Source organism: Dermacentor albipictus, chromosome 4 (genome assembly GCF_038994185.2).
Source record: "Dermacentor albipictus isolate Rhodes 1998 colony chromosome 4, USDA_Dalb.pri_finalv2, whole genome shotgun sequence".
NCBI classification, from domain to species: Eukaryota; Metazoa; Arthropoda; class Arachnida; order Ixodida; family Ixodidae; genus Dermacentor; species Dermacentor albipictus.
In genome coordinates, this window is record NC_091824.1 from 113,350,192 (window position 1) to 113,373,332 (window position 23,141).

The 23,141-nt window shown below is 45.8% G+C and overlaps 1 long non-coding RNA gene across 1 annotated transcript; it reads right to left on the reverse strand.

The window, feature by feature from the left end:
• Positions 1–10,269: 10,269 nt before the first annotated feature.
• On the reverse strand, positions 10,270–18,504 carry LOC139059275 (uncharacterized). Its single transcript, XR_011514041.1, has 4 exons — positions 18,421–18,504; positions 18,177–18,336; positions 17,209–17,248; positions 10,270–10,679 (listed from the first exon to the last, which is right to left on the reverse strand). It is a non-coding gene; the product is annotated as an uncharacterized lncRNA (long non-coding RNA).
• Between the last annotated feature and the right edge of the window lie 4,637 nt (positions 18,505–23,141).

The following is a 23,141-nucleotide window of genomic DNA, read 5'->3' on the forward strand; positions in this document are numbered from 1 at the left end:
TTTAATCTAGGTAGGACATTAGGCAGTATACTAACAAGAGCATGGTGGCACAACTCAACGTCCCATTTCGAAGGGGACGCTCATAGCATCCCTCCATCCATCCATCCATCCATCCATGCTTCCAATACGCACCTGCAATTCAATATGGGTATCTAGAGACGCTACGTGGCGCGCATGTCACACCGCGTGCCTCCTCGCGCGCTAGGACGCGTTTATCGGTCATTTCATCTGCTGCATGCTAGCAAGGACGCACGATAATGGGGAACAGGAAACAATGTGTCTACTATTGCAGCACAAATTTCTTCGCTGGAGGCAGTAAAAATATAATCAATAATAAAGTGATCCTTAAGGAAGTGAAAGCCTTCAACAATCTCCTTCAAGAATTGAGACGCCAAGCTGGGCGAGTTGGTGATTGAACATGTTCCGATGGGTGGGCAGCGAAACCCGGACGAAGGCAGAGAGTAAGTACACAGTACGAGCGCAGCTTCCGTTCGTCTTTCGCCCGGGTTGCGTTGCGCACCCATAGGAACATGTTCCTTCAAGAAGCCTCAAGGTGGTGCACAACTGACAAAGTACCACACAACTATTTATGGAAGGTAATATATTAGTCGAAGTTGTAACATCGCTTTAGAAATGGATTTTACATCACGAAAGACGAATAACCGCGAGACAAGTTGCCGAAAGAAAAGGTGAACTTGGCTAAGACCCCCAATCCCAATATGAAGAAAGAAGATTATTACGCTGCATGGCCTCAACACACGAGCTCAATATATGTAGCAAACACATGACGGAAAATTTGCAACCTAGGATGCTAGCCCTGTAATATCTGCAGGACCTACATAAGTAGAGCTTGCAGGAACACATCGCATGCTTCAGATTGCCTAAGTAACGATAACTGCCACGCCTGCCATTTATTAACGTTCCGTCATATTGCTGCAAATCCCGCTGACCAGAGTGGATTACGATTGCGATATTGAGAGATGGGTACACCTAAGTACTTAGTTTTGCCTCCACTGAATGCCTGCGAAGTGGGTTGGCATCGTACACCACAGACCGAACCAAAACCCGGAACTCTTTTCAATGTTTACTTCTGCACCAGAAACTGATCAAGACTGTTGTGTTATGGAAAGCGCAATATCTACACTTCACTTGAAAGCACAGAAGAAGGCTATCTCTTCTTAAGCGTTTACGTGGAATGAACATGCCACAAGCAATCAATATATTTTAAAGTTTCGTTCTTCAACATTTTCTGTCAAAATATGGTTAGGAAATATGGGTTGTTTCGTGCCGTGGTCGACAAACTGCCGATTCTGTACACAGGCTGCAACGATTGATCACTTTTTTATAGATTACACGGATACCGTGTTCTTCTGGGGCATTCTCCAAAAAACAGTTTTATTTAGGTATCTAAATTTTTTAGGTATCTATTTAGGTATTTTATTTAGCTATCACACCTTATACAATTTGTTTCCCACGTTATAAATGTCCCTGTGACCCACCATATGATATGTTCATGGTACTTGGCCTACATAGCTTTTGTCACTGCAGAATTTCTTACAGGCACGCTGGGCCACTGCGAAGCAACCGGTTGGTTTTTTTTTCTATAATCTGCTGCCTGCGTTCGAAGTGTGTACGCTGCACAAGGAACAGCGCCGGATTGGATGATATATTGGGACGCTTGTGTTTTCAGTAACCTTAAATTTCTGTAGCGTTATTTTTTTATTTGGTGAAGATTCTGCTCCCAGGAAATAATGCAAGTGAGCGCTAGCTTGGCTCCATGGTAGAGTAGGTGACTCCCACGCGCCTGGCTATTGTTCAACCCCGTCGGGGACTGGGTATTTTCTTTTTTTTTGTCTCATTCTCGGCGATAGCTGCTACGGACACCGGACAGCGGCGGCGGACAAGGATGCGCACAGAATCGCGAACCGAAACGGCTACTGCAATCAGCCCACAAAAGTTTTCGCGACACTGGTTTTTGAGCAACTGCCTCTGTTTGACTTTGAAATCAGGGTTTTTCTTAGGCCATTTTAAATAAAGCCACGAAGCTGAAATATATTTATGACAAGTCTTCAAAAGATTTCACACAAACTGAAAATTAATTATGTAACTGCACCAACTATTAATTTCGTTATTAAATCCCAAAAATACCCAAAGTGAAAAAAAAAGATATAGCGCGTAGAGGAACATTTAAGAGCCGTCCTAAATAAATATTCATCGCCGATATTTATGGAAAATTCATAGCATATCCACGCAGGAATGGTAAATATAGCACTGAAAATCATGTTGCAATCATGTAGCCGAAATTTGAACTTAATTTAACACCCATGTATCACCATCCCAAAGATATGTCTCGTTCTAATATTAAAATAAATGTCACACTCATCTTGAATTTTGAACTCATTATTTCCGGACTCATCATTTCTGTAGTACTACAGAAGAGAAACTAAGAGTCTCATTTTCTTTTAGCCCCTTTTTAGCGATGAAATGAGTTGAGCTTTAGTTTTCAGGGCCTCCTGCATCTGTATTCCCACTACGGTGTGTTGGGGTAGCAAGCACGCGAGAGCGCGTATATACAGCAAGTTTTCTGAGAACTAGTCCGGCGAATATATTTCTCGCATTGATCTCTAATTACAACTGCTGTCTGAAATGTTTCCCGTGTACATGAAAGGGGCAGTTCCCTAGTGGGAAAGCACGATGGGTCCCGAATATTCTTCATTTGCACTTAATTTTTTATATTAGGCATACAAATTCTTTCACGCCACGGAAACGCGACTACTTTTCGCACATTTGTTTCCACACACAAAAATCGTAACTACGACAACATGCAAGAATCTCGTTATTGAGTCGTAAACCATGGCAAACTTTAAAAGCGCGTAGTATGGAGAACAGTTTTCTACACGCTAGCCCTTCTATAGCCCACATTTACACCGCCTCTCGCACCGGATTAAGGCAAACGGAATCTAATTAACATTCGACTCGACAAAACGCGAAGAGGTCAGCGGCTTATTGGAAAGTGTACAGGGCGCCTTCTATCAAGGGTTAAACTTAAATATCCCCCCCCCCTATTGTTCGCTAAATGCTGCTCAATTTACAGACAAGTTCGTTCCCCCTTTTCTGGGTTTTGCTTGAAACTGGATGGCGAATTAGGAAAGGAGGGCATGAAAAGTAAGGTTCCCGCCTATTTTTTTTCTTCGAATAAATATATTTGTACTCGTGTTGGTACGCTCTATAGGGCTGGTATGCTCTATTAATAACTAAAGCATTCGATGTAGACTGGGAATTTTGATCTACTTTACGCTGAACTGCTTAGGTAATTGTCCTAGTTTTAGGCGTACTGATCCAGATTTGGTTTATAACGCAACGAACTTGATTGTGGCAGGACTTAATTGCAATAATGCACAGGCAGCCCGAGCATTACTGTGTTCAGGGGTATTTAGAGGCTACCAAGAGTATGATATACACAGAATAATTTATTATTCGCAATGTGGGCCGAAAGGGAGGGCATGAAGGAGTCATTCTTGCACATGTGGCTTGTCTGAATTCTTTGCAGCCTCCTGGCACCTTCCTATTTTTTTTTTTTGCCATTTTCTGAAGGCTTCTACTTCACGCTTCTTATGTGCAGTAATAAAACGTTTTCTTTAGGTTTCTAAGCTAAAATGTTCACAAACTCTCTTGCTCTCAAAAATCTCTAAACAACGCTCGAATGACAAACATCATGGTTTCCTTGTCGACCTTTAGCTGAACGACGCACTTTTATTTATGCTGCTGGGATCACCAAAGGCTATGCGCCCTAATATTGCAGTCCAGTCAAAAGAAGCCCTATGGTGAGACGAGTTCCATACGAGCGCGTAAAATGCCTATTGTAAAATTTTTACTAAGGTATCATTAAATTGGTTTACAATCCCCAATTTTAGCCTTATGTGTTAGAAAACAAGAATCGCTGTGTTTTTTCCCCACAATGGTTAGACTAATTAAATGCACATAGCTTTCATTCTGTGTGAGAAGTGGTATAGATGTCGAGTGAGAAAGTTAAAGTGTAGGAAACTGCGGTATGTATACCACGCGCTTTTAAAGCTGGCAACTTTCTTTGACCAGATAATGAGATTTGTGCAGCTTGTCTGAGTTAAGATGTTTTGTTTGTGAAAAAAATATGTTCGCTAAAAAAATAGTCGCATTTACGCGGTGTGCAAGAATTTGTATGCCTAATATACGAATTTAAGTAAAAATGAAAAATATTCGGGACCCATTTTGCCACTGCCCTCATTTGAGTCTACCGCGCTGGCTCATCTGTCGCAATGGTGTCATCGCGCTTTCCCACTAGGCTGGCGTATCGTTCATGTACAAAGGGAGCATTTCAGATAGCAGATCTAATTTGAGGTCGATGCCAGAAACGAGCTCTCCCGGCTATATTCTTGAAAATATCTTGTCTTTGCACGCTTTCGCGTGCTTCTTACCTGAATGCACCGTAATAGCAATACGCATTATAGGAGCCCTGAAAACTCAAGCTCAACTCATTTCGTGGCTAAAAAGACGCAAGAAAGATAACCTGAGTCATCCCTCTTCACTAAAACAAAAACAATCAGTTCAGAAATAAAGATCAGTATGATATTTAGTTTATTATTAGAACGAGAGACATCGCTGGGATGACCATGCACGGGTCTTGAAATAGCCTCAATTTTCTCGCTTAAAATAGAAGATTGCAACTTGTTTTTGCAGTACTAGATTTACTAGTCCTGGGTTGGTATTCAGCAAAATTTTCATAGAAATCGTTGATGATAATTTTGTTTTAGTCGACTCTAAGGTGTTCCAATTTCGCTATCTTTGACAATCTTGGAATTTTTTGGGATTTTAAAACGAAATTGATACGCTGTGTAGTTGCATGCTTTTGTCTAGTTTACGAGTAACGTTTTGAAAATGTGTCAAAAATATTACATAGCCTCATCGCCTTAGCTAATATGAAACCCAGAATGCATCTTATGTCACGGTCAGTCAGAGGCAGTTGGTGAAAACCAATGTTTCAGAAAACTCTACTGTGGATGGCGCAAATCTAACTTCCGATGAACCAATATTACTAGTGGTGTATATTCACCGGAAAAAAATTATTGATAAATTATATTAGGAATAAATTATTGCGAAAGGAGTTGCCCCCGAATGCATTACACAGTTATGTGATTAGCCATAATGAAAACAATAATTCCGTTTAACAGATCCCAAGACTGATAATAATTAGGCAGATGTACATATATAAAACATTTAGGAAATATTGTGATCTGCTTCACTAATCATGCTGTAAATGTTCCGGCGTCATATATGTGTATGCTGGTACTATTTATTTGTTGAAGCGAGCACTTCAGCTCGAAAATCTACATGTAACAATGTTGCTTTGTTTTTGGACATTGCTGATTTTCCGATGAAATAAAGAACTTTCGTTTTTTCGAACCTCAATCATTGTCGGTGTGGCTGCTTTGTCATTTCCTTTTACAATACCCTAGTCCGAATAGCGTGTGACCTACGGGCGCAGGGCAGTTTTCGAGTGTCAGAAATCAGCTTTCCTCTCAGCGTCCGTTCTTTGTGGCACTGGAGCACTGTACCATACCTAGAAATAAATCTGCATCAGCGTCTGTCACACCGGTCCGCGCTGTATTTCATGAGATTTTTGGACCCACAGAGGAGCCAGGGCAAGTACTCATTAAAGCGTCCTACCCTGGAGTTGTTCGTAAAAAAAAAAAAAGAACGTCAGGCAATCATGCTGCTGGACATATTAGGGAAACCTCATAGCCAATAGCAAAGAGCACTCGCGAACGGAAAGCTTTGTGAATTCTTCTCAAGTTCCGCCAACGCGTTCAACGAGCCCAATGCTGTTTTCACTGAGAGAGTAAAGGACGTTTCAATCTGCTTTCGCACCAGGTCTGCACCACGTGTGCTCAATGAAAAGGTGTGCTGTATTTCTTCAGCTGGTTAAAAAAATATACAGATGAATTCCATGGGCGCTTGGCCATGGGCGCAAATGCAGCTGGCTGCTGAATTTGCGCCAGCAATACAGCAGCAATACAGCAGCAATACAGCAATGCTATCACTCGTAGCATAATAAGAGTTAAACGTAGTGCACAGTTATGCTCCAGCCGACAGCGTCACCAATGGTGACGGTAATAACGATAAACCTCTGTCGTGGCTCTAATACAACAAGGGGGATAGGCCAAAAGCCTTTCGATCACCTCCTTAGTCTTATCTGTCTCAGAATACTGGTTCATATACATTACGGGGGAAGCATGTTGGTTTCAAACATGTTTATTATAATTCAAACAAAATAAGTTTGCATATGGCGGAGCGTGGGTTAAAGAAATCGTCGCCTAAATATGTTTGCTTCTTCAAAGAGTGGCTCATACCATAGGCCATTGGCCAATAATAGTATCTGTCCAAGGATGCATTGCAGAAATTTGAATCTGTTGTAACTGCCGCTATTTCTTCTTCCACAGCTGGCTCGTTGGCGCCCCTCTGCATTACCGTGCGAATGCGCTCGTGCAACTGCTCCCGAGTTCGTAAGCGTCATAAATTAAGTAATTATTTAATTAATAAACACAAAGACGTAACAAGTCTTACAGTGAACCAATGTGGCTCGTACCCACTATAGCTTAATGGCGAATATTTGCGTTATAGCCCAAATAATTCACAGCCTCAAAATAAAAAAAGAACACATAATAAGCAAGGGCTGTGATAAATGTAAAGCGTAATGTTAGTCTTATAAAACGACGAGAAGAAATTATTAGAGATACTCAAATAGGAATGTATGTCAAAGTAGTAAAAAAAAAAGATAAGAACAGAGTGGTTTCTTCCGTAGTTGTTCCTGAATCAAAGCCGAATTTCGAGTGAAGCCACTTCTGCTTCTTTTTCTTTTTCCTTTCTCTTCTTTTCGTTCTTTTCCTTTTTCTTCTTTTCCTTTTTCTTCTTCTTCTTATTATTATACTATATATTATTATTTATTATTTATTATAAGCGCTCCTGTGTCCCCCTTCACAGTGTCCTTGTCAATTGGGCGTGAAAGATATTTCACTATGAATACGCATAGAGTTCCTAAATAAATAGCCTAGGAGGAAATGTGGCGCTAGTATCTACGTGGGCTCTTTTGCGCGTTGCCTGAACCTACATGGAAATGATGGGGAATGCAGGCTTCGGATTGACTTCGATCTTTAGAATAGCGGAGTTTGCTTGCGGGACAGTAAACAAACCTATACTCAAATATTATCGCGTAAATTATAGATTTATTTCTCAATAATCTTATTTAAAGCACAACACATTACGGAAACTTTGTGTGACATTGAGGCTGAAGCACAGTTTACCATGGGTGCACACAAGGGTATGCATTCTTCTGCAAATCTGTTCCAGATGTACCGCTTAAGAATAAATATTTATTTTTACAGTATTAACAACCGTGCATGAACTTAGATAAACATACTCAAGTATTAATGGAAATAAAAATTTTGTATTGTTAGAAAGTGTTGCGCCTTTGAGAGGAATGCTACAAGTGTCGTCTGCTACGACGCCTGTTCGCTTCGAAAGCGATAGTTTTCTGTCTACGCCAAAAGACAGGCTCATCGTCAGCGCGTCCCTGTGGACAACAGACCCCGGAGTTGCCGAAGAAGTGGCCATGGCCCTCGCACTTGCACAGCCGAGTGCGTACACCGTGATCACCGACTCAGACAGCCTACGGAAGCTTCAGCAGGGAGGTAATCTCCTCCGCTGCCCGAACCATTCTATACAAGCGCAAGCCTCCAGGAACAGACATAGAGCTCTTGTAGGTACCTGCTCACTCGCAGGTAGCAGGCAACACCATGACCGACAACCATTCCCGAGAAATGTCAATCCGGGCCGACCACGAGCTGGAAGAGCTATCGCAGCCGGTTACCAGCTTTCGGGACATTACCCGGATGTACCCAGATGAAAGGTGCAGACTGCCAGAACCGCACCCCAAACTCACCAGGCAACAACAGACGATCCTTTGTCGACCGCAGGCGGGATCGCTTTCGCATCCCGTACTAATGAACCACATGTACCTTGAGAAACACGATATGCTCTGTCCTTTTTCTAAACGAGAAAAGGGCGCCCTGCCGCACGTCTTGGCAGAGTGCAAAGAACTAAAGACCCCCCTCCTCCCCTTCCCACCAACAGCCCCAACCCCCAACCCCTTGAGCGATGGGAGACCTTGATATCCAGCCCCGCCCCACCGATTCAGCTCGCACTGACGGAAAGCGGCAAGGAGCTGCTGGGAACATATGGGTCCCGTAACTAGGGAACCACCCCGTCCGGTGCCTGCGTGGACCACCGATTTATTTTGGGCCCAATAAATGTTGATCCACCATCATCGCAGACGTCAGGCACTTGCAAACTCTCTCGCTCTTTCGAAAGGCCGCTTTGGCTGCCATGATTGCTGAAAGTCTTCAAGAACTTTTAAACACATCTGATGCAGTGCTAGCTAGGACTCTTGTGGCCTCCTACGAGTATGCTTCATTATATTTTATATTGACGTACTGCTTCTGAAGCAGATGTTATGGCGTGGATTCGCACTTCCCCATTTTGCGATAGCGCAAGGCCAGAAAGCAGCAACGTTTCTACCACAACTTTGTCTTTCAAAGTCCTAAAACACACATTTAAACGAGCACATAAACGAGCAATGCGTAATGAAGCCCTCAAAAAACATTGATTATCAGACTACTAGATGTTCAAGAGTCTGTCTTGTCTGAGTAGTGCCTTCTTTTTGCTCTTGTGAAGTTTCATAAAGCCTGTAACGCTACAGGGCCGACCTATCACAATTAACAAACGAAGGTCAAAACACTTTCTTCCAGAGTTTACGATGCGGTCACCTTCTCGTCAGGGCTGCGACACCACACCGCGACCTCGGCCTAGGCGCTCGCCGAGCGCACTATCGCCACTTCGAGCAACACGACGAAACACTTGCGTCGCACTGTCCCACTGCAAGTTGTAGCAATTGCGCTTGGAGAGAAACCGAAACTGCCAAAAAAATACTTGTATACTAATTCGCCAGTCAACAGAAAGCCAATCCGTAGCCTGTACTTTTCTTCATTCCCATGATAGTTGAACGATCACAGCACCAGATTTCCCTCTAGTTTTGCTCAGGTGAAACTCCATAGAAAACCGTAATTATTATTACATAGAAATTGAAGATGGAAGGAATAAAACTAAATTTGTCATTCCCCTAACGAAACCACCAACTTAATAACTGAATTTATTCTTATCATTCATAGTAGTTCCTCTAAACTATTATTTTCGGCTTCTGCTGTATGTTTGACATATCTTGCCCACTTAACATAAAATGGTTGCTTGAATGTTTTGGTTTGGCCTCAACTGCTTATATTGCAGCGTCATCACTTCACCCTAACTTCCCTTGCGTTTCTTCGGCTGTTCTCCACACTTAAGGGTTTGCCAGTTTTTTGCCGTTCATGGACAACTTGAGACCGTAAATATCGCTAGTTTCCATCGAGTATAAGCAACACAGACAGTGGACAATCGTTCTACGTGGTTCACAAATACATTTAAAAGACCCATCACTACAGATTTTGCACTACAAAACATGCTTCCATAATGTCACCATACATCTTATGTTTAGCTGTGTACTCAAGCCGATGTATTTTGCATGCATCTTGCTGAGCTGTTGGGCGGGTCAACTTCCTCATGGTGCGCATGATGACCGAAGTCTAAATAAAGCTTCGGGGTCGAAGCAAAACCGTGGCTGTCAGGAACAACAGTTCGCACGTACAGCCGCGGCATTGTGTTGCCCAATGCGGGCCTGTGAAACCTTTTACATTATTTTTGTTCTGACAAAGCGTGTATTCAGTCATCTAGCCAGCTGGCCTACCTATACACGTTCGCATGCAACAGGGAGGTTGTTCACAACCACGCATACGCACAACACGAACGACCTGGTACATGGCTGGATATGCGCCTTCGCCACAGCTTCATGGTGCCAGTTTGTGACTTGCACACGAACTACCTTATCTATTATTGGCCAAGACTGCCTACACTAAGATTCGATAGCTATCCTTACGATAACAGCAACCTGAGTTCAACAATCCCACATGCTGGCACGTGGGTTTAACCGGGAATGACATTTGCGTGAGACAGCGTGCAACATCATCAATCCCTTCTCACTCACTTTTCCTCAGGAGCTCTGCTCACTCGATGGTGCTTTCTTCCTCAACGTTCGCCATAGTCTCCTGCGGATCTACAACAGTCATGCCGAAGTGCATGCCCATGCCGAGTGTTGGAGAAATTTTATTCATCAGTGTGTGGCTAACCCGGCAAAGACAGCTCCACATGTCTGCAGCTGCAGACGCTGAGCTGTGTCTTTCTTGGGTTGCCAGGTTACGCCGTGCTCCTCTATACGGGATCACGCGCCAGAAGCAGCAGGCAACACCCGACGATTTTGAGTGCCATTTGGCTCTGCGTCGGGAAGCCGCCGTTCATGCCCCATCTCTGGAGGGTGGCGAACCATCCTCGCTCAGGGATGGCACCTCCTTGATGGAGAGACTGGAGCCACGACGCCACGGTTCCGGAACGAACTCCAGCGGTCCCGAAGCCAAGAATGTCCAGTAGGCTGACAGACGGCATGTCGATGTGCAGCAGCGTGATAAGCTCAGCCACGATAATGTACAAATCTATGGAGACTGCAAGGAAGACGATATGATTTTCAACTACTATAAATTATGGCGCTTACGTGTGGAACACACTGTATGATATTTATTAGGCTATCAGAACGGCTTTCAAGCGTACCCAAACATTCGTAGATAGAGCGATTAATTGTAGTGATGGCATGTTGCAGTAACGTTGGTATTTTGTGGGTTCTGTCGTGGTGGCGCAGTGGTAAGGTGGCCATCTGTAAAAGACGCGTTGGTCCAACAATGTATGCTACCATACTAACGATGTATTCGACTCATTACAGATTCATACACAACTATCGTGCCTTGTACACTCGAAAAAAAGTTTACACATTTTGGGGTGTCTATTTGTCACACAACACTAACAGTCATCTCCCTTGCTTGCGTTTCCTCTGTTGAAAACTCGGCGCCGGCTCCTTTCCTGTCGAGAATGCTGTGTCAAGCTGATAACGCGTAAGCCGTATGGGACAATAGGCAGTACCGGGCACGCTAGTTAAATAAAGGAAATGTGGGCAAGACAGATGACAAATATAGTTCTGCGGCAAGATAAGCCTCAAAGGGCCTAAACTTTTTTTTTTAGGGCGCAAGCGAAAAAATGTGCACTATCTGCACAAAATAAAAGATCCGATAGGACATCTAAATTTTCGCTGCCAGATACGTCAATGAACAAACCGCGAAATCCTCAGAAAGTGTCTTGATGCGCTGTTATCCACTCGAAAGAACTGTCGGCGCTGCAACGGGCACTGGCATTCCCGCTATGTGGCTCGGCCAAGTTTACTTAAACACTACGAAACTTATTAGCGTTAATAGGAATAATTCATATGCAAATAATTGTCACACCACACGTTGCTACAAATAATTTGTCCCAAAGGCCAACGTCGATAGGAATTGTCCCATATCACTCCGGTGCAATACCCACGTATTTGCAAGTCCGTAATGGAGGAACTCTTGTAGTGTTCCTGTTCATATTCATTCTTGTCCACACACCTCTCTGTAACGTCTCCCGTCCCTGAGAGCACGTAAATAATTAAATAAATCCTCTAAAACATCTTTCGGAAAATAAGAAAATTGATGTAATAAATCTGGGAATAAATCATATACCTTTAATTTTAGTCTCATTTCAGCCAGGGTTGTTCATCAAAAACTGAAACTAAACTCAGAAATCTTTCTGTCTGTCTGAAATTTTCTATGTGGTCAGCAGTAACAAAAACGCATTGGACCCTACCTTTCTACCAAGTCATGATAACATGGGTGAAGACACATTACCACCTACTTGAAATCGCCTCAAACGACCTAACAAATCCTTTTAGCAAGCATTGTAATTGTTATGCTCATCTACACAAAAAAAAATTTGGATAATACAGCATCTGGAATGCAGGACGCGTGAGGGGATCGATGCCATGCTTCGGGAAACGGTTAAAAAAAGCGCATATCTTTGACATGAAACAAGCGGTTCGACATGGCTTCACACTACGTTTCTCTACCCAGGTTAGCGTATGCGCCTCGCTATATATACAGTTTTAGAAAAGCGCTTGTCGCCTTACGTTCGCTAAAGGTAAGCACCTTTGCGGGACATTACGGTGCGTGTCCATTCAAGTATTTCAGTTTACTTCACGGAAACTCAACGGCAAAGAAAATGGATGGCTGAATTTTATGAGCGTCCCCTTTGGAACGTCGTGGAAGGGTTGCGCCACCAAGTTTTTGCTATTATACTGCCTAATGTCATACCAAGTTTTTGCTATTATACTGCCTAATGTCATACCAATTTTAAAAAGAAATAAAGAAAGAAAAGCCAATATGAACTCCCGGAACCAAATTTTCTGATCACCGTTTGCGAATTTTGCTTTTGTACGTCTCCATTTTCTGCCGTTTCCTTACTTTTCTTCCACCAATCTTCCAATCGCCTCTTACTAATCTCTATTGCGGACATGTTTACTATTGCTCCGGCCTCGCTGAACCAAAGCGCTTCAAGGAAATTCAAGGAAAGCATTATAAAACAGGTCTTCGTCTGTTACGTCCGTTGCCTCCTGCCAAAGTTATCCAAGCCAAGACGATCTATTAGCGACCATACTGCTATTTTTGTGCGGAAGTGTCTCATTAGGCCCACCGGTGCCCGAATCGCCCAACGACCTCAGAAAATGTACACGCGATGCGCTGAAAACTAACCTTTCACGTGATTCTAGCGAAAGCGATATATCTCAATACAGCAGTTACTAGCGTTGAACGCGAGTGAGAGCGTAGCCTTCATGAGAATTCGCGCTGAAGCGGGAGCCATGGTTGCCGCCTTGTTCTACAGCGCTATTTCTTAGCGTCTGTAAACTTTACGAATAATTCCCGATGGGAGTGGTTTCACACTCGCTTGACCGGAACGGGACATCACTTTCCTGACAGACGCTTCCCGCTCACTTAGATGAAGGCCGGCTGGGATATTGTGCAGCGACAGCAACCTTTCGGCTACCCTCGATCTTGGCAACGCCAGGCCAGTCCTGGCCATAACCGTGAATTTCGTCAGGCAAGTTGGCAACACGATCGTTAGCGGAAACTCGGCGTGGCTGTTTAAGCATCAGGCCACCGAACAAATGTGGCTGCGCGACATCTTTGCAGCAATGCGCTTTGTACAATGCTTTTAGCAAGCTGAGTTAGGTGAAAAAGATTGCGTGGTACCGCAGCTCTGACTAAGGGATAGTGGCGTTGTCGTGCCTGGGCTACGTATGCTGGCTATAGCACAGATAAGTTTATCAGCGCGCTGCCTTCTGTGTTTGCCATAGTGTCTCATCTGCTAATATTACTGCCAGGAGGTGTGAAAAGAAACCATAACCCTCTTGATGCTCATAGAGAGAATGCGGGCGAAACTATTGATGACGTTTACGCTATTGACACATGTAGTTATTTATCCTTTTTCTGAGGACTGCATTTCACCAACGTGACCTAGAAGCGCAAGGCCTGTTCATTCTTATCCATGACGTTATCTTACCTGGCCGAAAATTTGTTTTGCCAAGGCTGGCATGACGAAAGTGGTGACGTCAGAATTGCTGCGGCATACTTGGGAGCATCGCGATTGGATTCTATGGCAGTTGGGCAAGCAAGCTATATAGTATGACATCATGGATCCGAGTGAACAGGCCTTCTGCTATGTAAGTGGTGTTGATTTCACCCGGTAACTTGACCTTATCGCTGAACGCAAGACGCGCCTGCGTGATTTAGAACTTACTGGAATGTTAGCGTTGATTCTTTACGCGGTGTATGTTCTCGCTGGACTTTGTGTAATCAGATTGTACGCGTGATGTGAATCGTTGTATATCTTCTGTTAGGTGCACAACCACCAGCGAGAAAAGCCGACGCACTTCACCTGCATATCAGATTCTCGGCGATTGTCTGCTTTGCCCTCTGCTATCGTTGTGCTTAAGTGTCATTTGTTTTTGCTGTGCCCTAGTTCGCCCAATAATATGTTAAAATCCCAGCCCGACGAATGGAAACTTCACCGTTCTTCACTGTCACAACAGCGTGATATCTTGTTGAGATGCTTCATCATTAATGTTCAGGATACCTTCTCAGAGCCGTGACCGTAGCCTCAACCACGAAGACAAAGGCAGTGTCTCTCCGGACCATCGAATTACCCGAAGGCTACGAAACTTGCCCCGCACCACGGAATTCGACGGCAGGCGACAGAAAGGACTATGAGGATTCAGCTTGAATGCGTAATGTCCGCGATAGGTGGAATGACCATGGGACACCTTCGACTGCAAGGAAGCAACTGAGGGCAGACTGCGACGATCTTGCCGTTCGCCGTCGCCTGACCGCTACCTTTTTCCTCAGCGCCGACCACACACTGGCCCAACCCGTAGCGGGTCAGTTAACCCATGTCCCGAAAACTGAAAGCAGCAACCCATCAAGGTGCAGTTGCTGTTCGTAGAAATTCCGAAAATCCTACGCCCCTGACGACGATGCTTCAAGATCCAACTCAAAGACGGAGGAACGACATGTCTCGCTTGTCCACGCGCGAATCTCCACTCGCTTTTCCTTTTTGCTTGTTTGTGCTCAGTGACAACTCTCGTGCTCGTTATAACGTAATGGAATATCAATATAGCATGGTCTCACACCTTCATCCAGCAAAAACTTGAAATCCAACAATACTTCGCCTCCAGAAGACGTTAATATGGGGCGTAAGATGGGCGAGACCATACGACATAGCCGCGACCCAACGCAGGGACCTAAGTGCAATGCAATGCGAAAAATAATCGAGGTCCATTTCCTCCTCGTTGTCCACGAAGTCACAGCACTTGTAGACTGGGGAGCCGAATGTACCATCATGACGTTATAAGTGGTCTATTCACTGCGAAGTTGAGGAAAGTGATGGCTACACGAGACGTCCCTCAAATCTCGCTAGAAAACACTTTATAACGCCGACTGGAATCTGCGCGGCAAGAATTATCGTTCATGACTGCACCTACCCTTCGACGTTCGTTATTTTCGTACCGTGCTCGCGAGGTGATATATCGATATGGACTTTGTGAACCAACACGGCACAATATTTGACCCGAAGTTCGAGTCGATAACGCTACCCGAAGACCAACCGATACAACTGGAGAGCTCACAGTCTCCATATGCTTTAAGGTTTCTCGAAGTTGTAGTGAACCTTCCGAGTCTCCGCAGTATCATGATCTACGTTGGCACCGAAACACCCGCCAAAGTGGAAGGTGTCGTTGAGGCAGACCAAAATCCGTTGTTAGACCGTGAAACTTGCGTTCTAAGAGGAATCACTCGACTTGATGGCATTCTATTAACGAAAGTGATGCTGACAAACTCCAGGAAGAAGTAAAAACACCTCAACAAAGGGCAAGACGATCGCATAAATTCAGAAAATAGTGGAAACTAGTGCATTTGTCCAGTTGGATTCTGGCACACCCGCCATGACGGCCATAGTTCGTGAACCAGCCTTACACGTCAGTCCAAATCTACCCAACAGCTCAAAAGTCTTCTCCGATGAAACAATGTCTGCTTGCCGGCGACAACGAAGATTTGACAAACACCAGTTGCTAACATCGTATAATAACCGGGGCGAGCGCTCGGCCACCCCGTCAGATCCCGATCCAAGTTTGAAACTTACGATGCGGGAATGAGAAGCCATCAAGCAGTGAAGTCACCCAGCCCTAAAGGAGCCCGCGGCGTTTCTTGTAGCCTTAGTGAAGCCAAAAGTCGGAATCCTGCTATTCTGCGTCGATTGTCGTCGCCTGAACGCGATAAAAAATAAGGGTCCATAGCCCCGCCCAGGAGAGACGACACATCGGACCGGTTGTGTAACGCTATGTATTTTGTTTCGATGTGTCTCAAACGTGGCTACCGACAAATAAAGCTTCACGAGAGAGATTGCAAGAACACTGTGTTCATCACGCTGGTGGGCCTCTATTATATCAAAATTGTGCGAGTGTAGCTGTTCTCGTGCTTGCATCGTTCCGATGGACACGGTGTTAGCAGGGCTACCGTTATATAAAGCTGGACCCAAAAGATCCCTCGATAACTTTCAGACGACGTTTTAAAGCGCAATAATGAGCATCTAGAACAAAATCAGTACTTCCCGAACGTCCGACTCGGCGTCAGAGCAGCCATTTCTTGGGCCACATAAGTACTTGAATTCAGCAATGACCTCTTTCAATCTTTTGATCTCGCTGCTAACTGTTCTAATCATCCTTGATCAATATTAATCTGGAGTCCCCCCTTACTGCGTGTCTGATAATCATATCGCAGTTTTGCCACGTATAACGTTCTAAAATAAAATAAATTTCGCTTTAGTTTTTGTCACAATGTGACAGCATATATAGTGCTCCGCTGTGGTAAAAATATATTAGTATATACCGTTGTGAGAACTTTAGATACTGGCGAGTGAGCACGGTATGTGTTCACAGCGAGCGCATCAGCTTCTTCCGTGTAAACAGCTTATTGCATTCTCCTACCTCATTGAAATGCTAAAACAGAGCAAATTCACGTTGGCTCAAATGAATAATAATAAATATAGCATTCCCTATTGAGGTTTATTGGGCATATAGCAGCGAAAATGAATATAAGCTAAATTATGAGAATCGCGTGTAGTTGTATAGGACTGAATTTACTGCATCAAGAAAGCTTCATTTAACATAGATTCCAACATGCGTGTTGTATATGCGTGATATCTCGTTTTCGAAATACTTGTTGAAGCCCCGTATCTGGCGATATCCCACTAAACAAGTGCAATTCTGTTTCCGTTGCAAAAATCAAATGCCCTCTAATAATTCCTCAACTTCGCGTTCTACTTCCCATTCAATTCCTCGTAAGCTAGAATAGCATGTAAGATAAAATGTTGGCCAGTACTAGTGCTGAATATTTTAAGAACGAAGGAGTCGCGTCAACGGCAATGAACCCTTAAGCACGAAAAGCTTTGTGAAATCCGCCCCACATTTCTGTAATATTGGCCTTATTCGTATATTAAGCAGTGTTTGCGGACGGCACCGTCAGGGCTTTACGAAGCGTCTCTCAAGTAAGGCAGAAGAAAGATTTTGCTCACGAGCAAGCAGGATGAGGCCCATGATGCTCGAGCGATGGAACTGCAATGGGAGAACATAAGTATGTAAAGGAAACGAACTTGAAAAAGTCGCAGTTTGGCCCGAAAAGCTAAGAACCTATTGCGATAGCAAATTAGTAGACTGCTATACGAAGTAATGATAGTAGTTTGATGGGCCTCATAAACTTGTAAACATACGCTTACTAATAGAATTCAATAGCATATGGTGGCAGCACGCACAAACAATCATGAGCACATCACAGTCGATGATCGCACACACTCGCTGTCAAAACACCGGTGTCAGCAGCGAGAAAAGTGACATCCGTACAGTCTACGCATCAACGCAAGGGATCCGTTTCAAGATAGAGATTCCTATCCACGCAATACATCTCTTTCAGGAAAGGGGCGCGCGACCGTGTAAATTGCGCACTTGTTGGCGGAGCCGAAGCCACCCCCTTTCTCTCTCGCGTTGCCTGCCCACTTTCCTACATGGCGCGCGACATTGAACCGCGTTGATCAGCTCCCCTTTGGCCTGGTCGCGAAATACTCACTTGCTGTAGGGGGTCAACGTCATCGTTTCGCTCGACGGAAGACAGCGCGTTAGCAATTCGCCTTCCGCCTTCTCGCGAGCCTGACTGAGCCGCCATCATGGGACTTCCACGCGTGCTTTCACTTTTACATACAGCATAGACGCACTTCGACGGTGTTATCGCCCTTGGACTTTATACTGAGCAATATGGCGAAGCCGACGAAAAAAGATGCGCCGGGTGTGTACCTAACGTGGCGATCGCAGTAAAGCGAATTATAAGGTAATGCGCACCGTTAGCGTAAAGAGTTGCGCCAATCACAACCGCGTGAACACCCAAAGACCCACATCACTGCTGCGACCATCAGTGTGCTGAGGTGCGCGATAATTGCGGTGGTCTGCATATAAACGCGGGTGTATAGGCATGAATTGAAAACGCTCTCACCGTGACGACGGTAGCCGGGGTGTCCTGCGTTAGATGGTCTGGGCCGAGTCTACCGGTGGTTCCTTACGGTGGAACCTCGTCGGCAAATTTTGCCCTTGATCTTGAATTTCACGACGTTGTCGGAATGGGCATCGGGACTTCGCCACCACTGCTGCCGCTGCTGATGAAGAAAACAAATAGCGGTGGACCAAATGTTCCATTATTATTTTAGAATGCTGATGATTAAGGGAAACTGCAGACTTACCACGTTCCAGCGAGCGGGGTCTACGTCCTTTTCGTCGTCGTCGCCGAATACAAAGTGTAGTATAGTGTCGCCCCCTGTCAGATCTATGTGTCATCGCACGTGTATGTTTTGTAGTTGGTTAGCTAGATGGCGCACCCCCCTTCTGTCATGAGACGAGCATTGGACCAATCGGGTGGTGTCATCTGGCGTGTGAACCCTTTATGAGCAATAAACAGCCGCCGGTCGGCGGAGTCTTCGCACCGGTTTTCAACGGGTGCAGTTCGCTCCGCGTCTCCTTTACTGCGCCGGCGTTAGCCGGGCGTTCGCTGGTCGGGGCCCCCCGCTTGCCTGCCGCTGCCGACACAACATCATTGGCGACGAGGATGGGATTCCCGCAACGGTTCCGACCGAAGCCCTGGGAAACCAACGAGCTTCGTGAGTGAAGCTTCCCTTCCGTGTCTGCACGGCCGGCAAACGCCGCCGACGCACTTGGCGTCGCGAGGCTTCCGAGCCTATAGGCCTACGCTCCCCCTTGCTCTTCCTTGCCCATTCCTGCGGCGAGCTCCGGCTTGCCTCGTGCACGCTACCTGGCATGGCATTTACGGCGAACCTTCCCGTTTTTCTTGAAGTGCCCGGCCCTCCGTTAATTCCCTGGTACCGGTGGAAAAAAATTTTTCAGGCCCACCTCGAAGCGGCCGGCGGCGGCGACTGGACGGACGCACGGCGAGCGTCTGCGCTCGTCAGCGCTCTCGGGCGTGAGGGACAACGGAAGCACTTCGCAGCCGAGGAGCAGGAAGCAGCAAGGCAGTTAACCAGCGCAGCGTCAGCTTCAAGCGAAGCAGCAAGGCAGTCGACCGGCGCAGCGTCAACGACAAGTGATGCGGTCCCGCCAGCGTCAGAGTTTCCGAGACTCTTGCAGCGGCTTGACCGGCTGTTCGCCGCGTCAACAAATGTCCTGGCGGAACGGCACGAGTTCACCAGCCGAAAGCAGCTCGAGGGAGAAGGCTTCCTGGAATTCGTGACCGCATTGAAGGAGAAGGCGGTACAGTGCAGCTTCGGCACAAGCTATGACGAGCGCGTCCGAGACCAAATCATACACGGGATAGCGAACGCCAGCGTTCGCGAAAAGTTGCTGGCCCATGGCGAAACCTTGTCCCTGGACAAGGCAGAAGAGATCGGATGCTCGTTAGAAGCCCTACATCGAGCGAACCGCGCGTTCGACTCGGAGAAAATACAGAGAATCGAGGCAGCTCAACTTGGCGCTCCGTCGACGAGCCAAGATGGCCGACTTCTTCCGGGGAGCCGCCAAGATGGCCGACGCAGTCCGGGACAATGTCCGGGAGGCCATGAAGATGGCCGACTTTTTCCGAGGAGCCGCCAAGATGGCCGACGTCTTCCAAGAGGCCGCCCAGATTATCAACATTTTCCGCGAGGCTCCTCCGGGACCCGCAATGAAGCACAGGATGCAAAGGACCCTAATTTCGTCCGCAGTACATGCGACCGGTGTGGCAGCACGAAGCATATTGCCACATATAGGAACTGTCCCGCAAGGAACCGGCGGTGCAACGCCTGCCACACGTTGGGCCATTTTGCATCCGTATGCCGAAAAACCCGTACTGTTCAGCACGTCTCTTCCGCAGAGACGCTGTCTTCAACTTCCGCAGGACAGCCGTCCGCGTCTGTCCTGACAGTGAGCACTTTCGAAGCTAAAAGGGATTTACAAGTCCCGGTCGTGGTTAACGACGTCGCCATGCGGCTGCTCGTGGACACAGGAGCGTCAGTCTCATTGATGACTGCTGAGGATTTTGGGAAGCACTTTGGTCGACAGCACAGACTGTCAAAAACAGCAGTGGACTTGAGGAATTTCTCCAGGCAACGCATCGACATTCAAGGCCTTTTCCAAGCCACTGTCCAGTTTCTTCAAAGGTCGTGCTCAGTCACGTTCCATGTAACGTCTACAGGAACATCACTGCTGGGTCTTGACGCCATCCAGCGCTTGGGGATACAAATCGACGGTACGTCGCTGACGTGCTGCCTGGCTACGCTTCCTCCAGTACAGAGCCCCACAGGTGTGCCTCCGGGTTTTGATCACCTCTTCAGTGGCGAGTTGGGACTCGTCAAAAACTTCGTGCACCGAATACGTCGACGGCAAGGTATGAAACCAGTATCATCAAAGTTGCGCAGACTACCCCTGGCTCTCCGTGACCAGGTGACAAATGAACTGCGACGTCTCGAGGACTGCGACGTCATCGAGCGCGTCGAGGCTTCTGAATGGGTGTCTCCACTCGTCGTGGTGCGCAAAAAGGATGGAGCCATCCGGCTCTGTGTTGACCTACGGGAACCGAATAAGGCGATTGTCATTGATGGGTATCCTTTGCCGCACGTAGAAGAGTTGTTGCAAATGTTTCATGGTGCCACATATTTTTCTAAGCTGGATCTAGCATCTGCTTACCACCAGCTGTTACTGGAAGAAGGTAGTAGAGATCTCACGACATTCATAACTCATGAAGGCTTATTCAGGTTCAAGCGTGTCTGTTTTGGCTTGGCATCCGCACCAGCAGTGTTTCAGAAAATGATGTCACAAATCTTGCAGAGTTGTAAGAATGTTGTCTGTTACCTTGATGACATTTTGGTATGGGGTCGGACAAAACCTGAGCATGATGCTAACTTAAGAGAAGTCTTGCTTTGTATTTCAAACAGTGGTATGAAACTGAATGAAAAATGTGTCTTCTCTGTGAGAGAACTGACTTTTCTGGGCCATAAAATCTCAGCTGAAGGCATTTCGCCTACAGAGAGCAAGGTAAAAGCAATCCTGAATGCGCCTGCTCCTACAGATATTAAGTCATTGCAATCCTTCTTAGGATTAGCTGGTTACTATGCCAAGTTCATTGATCATTATGCAGAACTTGTGGAACCGCTTCGCCTCATGCTCAGGCAAGGGCAAAATTTTGCTTGGTCTGATGATGCACAACGTAGCTTCAATCAGTTGAAAGCTCGTCTTACATGTTCCCCTGTCATTAAGATTTTCAACCCTGAATTGCCTGTGGTAGTCACGACTGATGCATCTGATGTTGGTGTTGGTGCTGTGTTACAGCAACCGTATGGTTCTAAGCTAGAAACTGTAGCTTTTGCATCTAGAACTTTGTCTGTAGCGGAACGAAAGTATTCTGTAGGAGAGCGTGAAGCGCTAGCATGTCTGTTCGCATGTGAAAAATGGCATGTGTACCTCTGGGGTAGACGGTTCACTCTTCGAACTGACCATCAAGCAGTAGTTGCATTACTGTCCGCTGGCGACTCAGGTCGTCGACCTCTTCGCATTTCAAGATGGTCAGCCAGGCTCCTGTATTACAACTTTCAGATTGAATATTGCAAAGGATCAGAAAACCTAGTCGCTGATGCCTTGTCTAGACTTCCAGTAAAGGATTCGCAGAATGTAGTTCAGGAGGAAGAAATAGTATCCTTAGTCACATCAGTCGTTGACAAGGAAACAGTGCAACTTGTAACGAGTACAGATGAGACCCTTCAGAAGGTCAGTAAATGCCTAGCAGAAGGTTGGCCTTCCAAGAAAAACATAGACAATGCTTTAATAGCTTATTTTCATGTGAATGAAGAATTGTCATTTGCAGATGGATTACTCATGCGTGGTGATCGTGTGGTAATACCCAGTGTCCTCATACCTACATTTCTACAGCTGGCACATGAAAATCATCAGGGCATAGTACGTACTAAGCAGCTTCTTCGTGAACGCTATTGGTGGCCCCGGATGGATAGCACTGTTGAACAGTATGTAAAGCATTGTCATGTATGTAAGCTGGCAGACAAGTCTGCAAAGCCTCATGTAGCTCCATTGCAACCAGTTGAATGGCCGAACGGGCCTTGGCAGAAATTGGGAATGGACATCATTGGCCCATTAAACACGTCCTACCCTAGGTATCTAGTCACCCTTGTTGACTACTATTCCAAGTGGCCAGAAGTACTTGGTACTAATTCCATCTCCACAGATGATGTCATTAAGCTTCTTGACTGGGCTTTCAGCCGTGAAGGGTTGCCAGACTCTATAGTTACAGACAATGGTCCGCAGTTTGTCTCAAAACAATTCCAAGATTACCTAAAGGAAAAAGGAATCGCTCATTTTTTCTCCTCCAACTATTATCCTCAGGGTAATGGTCAAATAGAAAGGTTCAACCGAGTCATTAAGGAACACCTGCAGGTATCCAGGCTTGAAGGTCGAGATGCTTTGAAAAGCACTTCAGAATTCTTGGGTTCTTATAGGATTACGCCACATGCTACAACGGGTCTCTCCCCAGCCCTCCTACTTCATGGTCGTCAACCTCGTTCAAAGATAGATATTAGCAACTTCAGGTTGCGTAAGCACATAACGGTTCAGGACAGTTCTCTTCCGCAAGTTCGCGAGAGAGTCTTGCAGAAACAGCGGCAAACTAAACAGTATGTAGACAAACGTAGAGGTGCTCAGGCAACTCGTATCAAGGTGGGAGACACCGTCAAAGTAAAACTTGCCAAGAAAGGATTTTTTAAGTACAGTACGCCTCGTACAGTTAAGGCCCATGTAGGACCATCCTCTTTTGTACTCAGTGATGGGAAGACGTGGAATGCGTCTAAGTTAACCACAGTAGTCTATAATTCAAACCATAGTACATTGTCCACGACTGACAAAGATTTTTTGTACTCGTATTCAAACCTGGATAGTCATTCAGATGACTCGTCTGGCGTGACATCGTCCT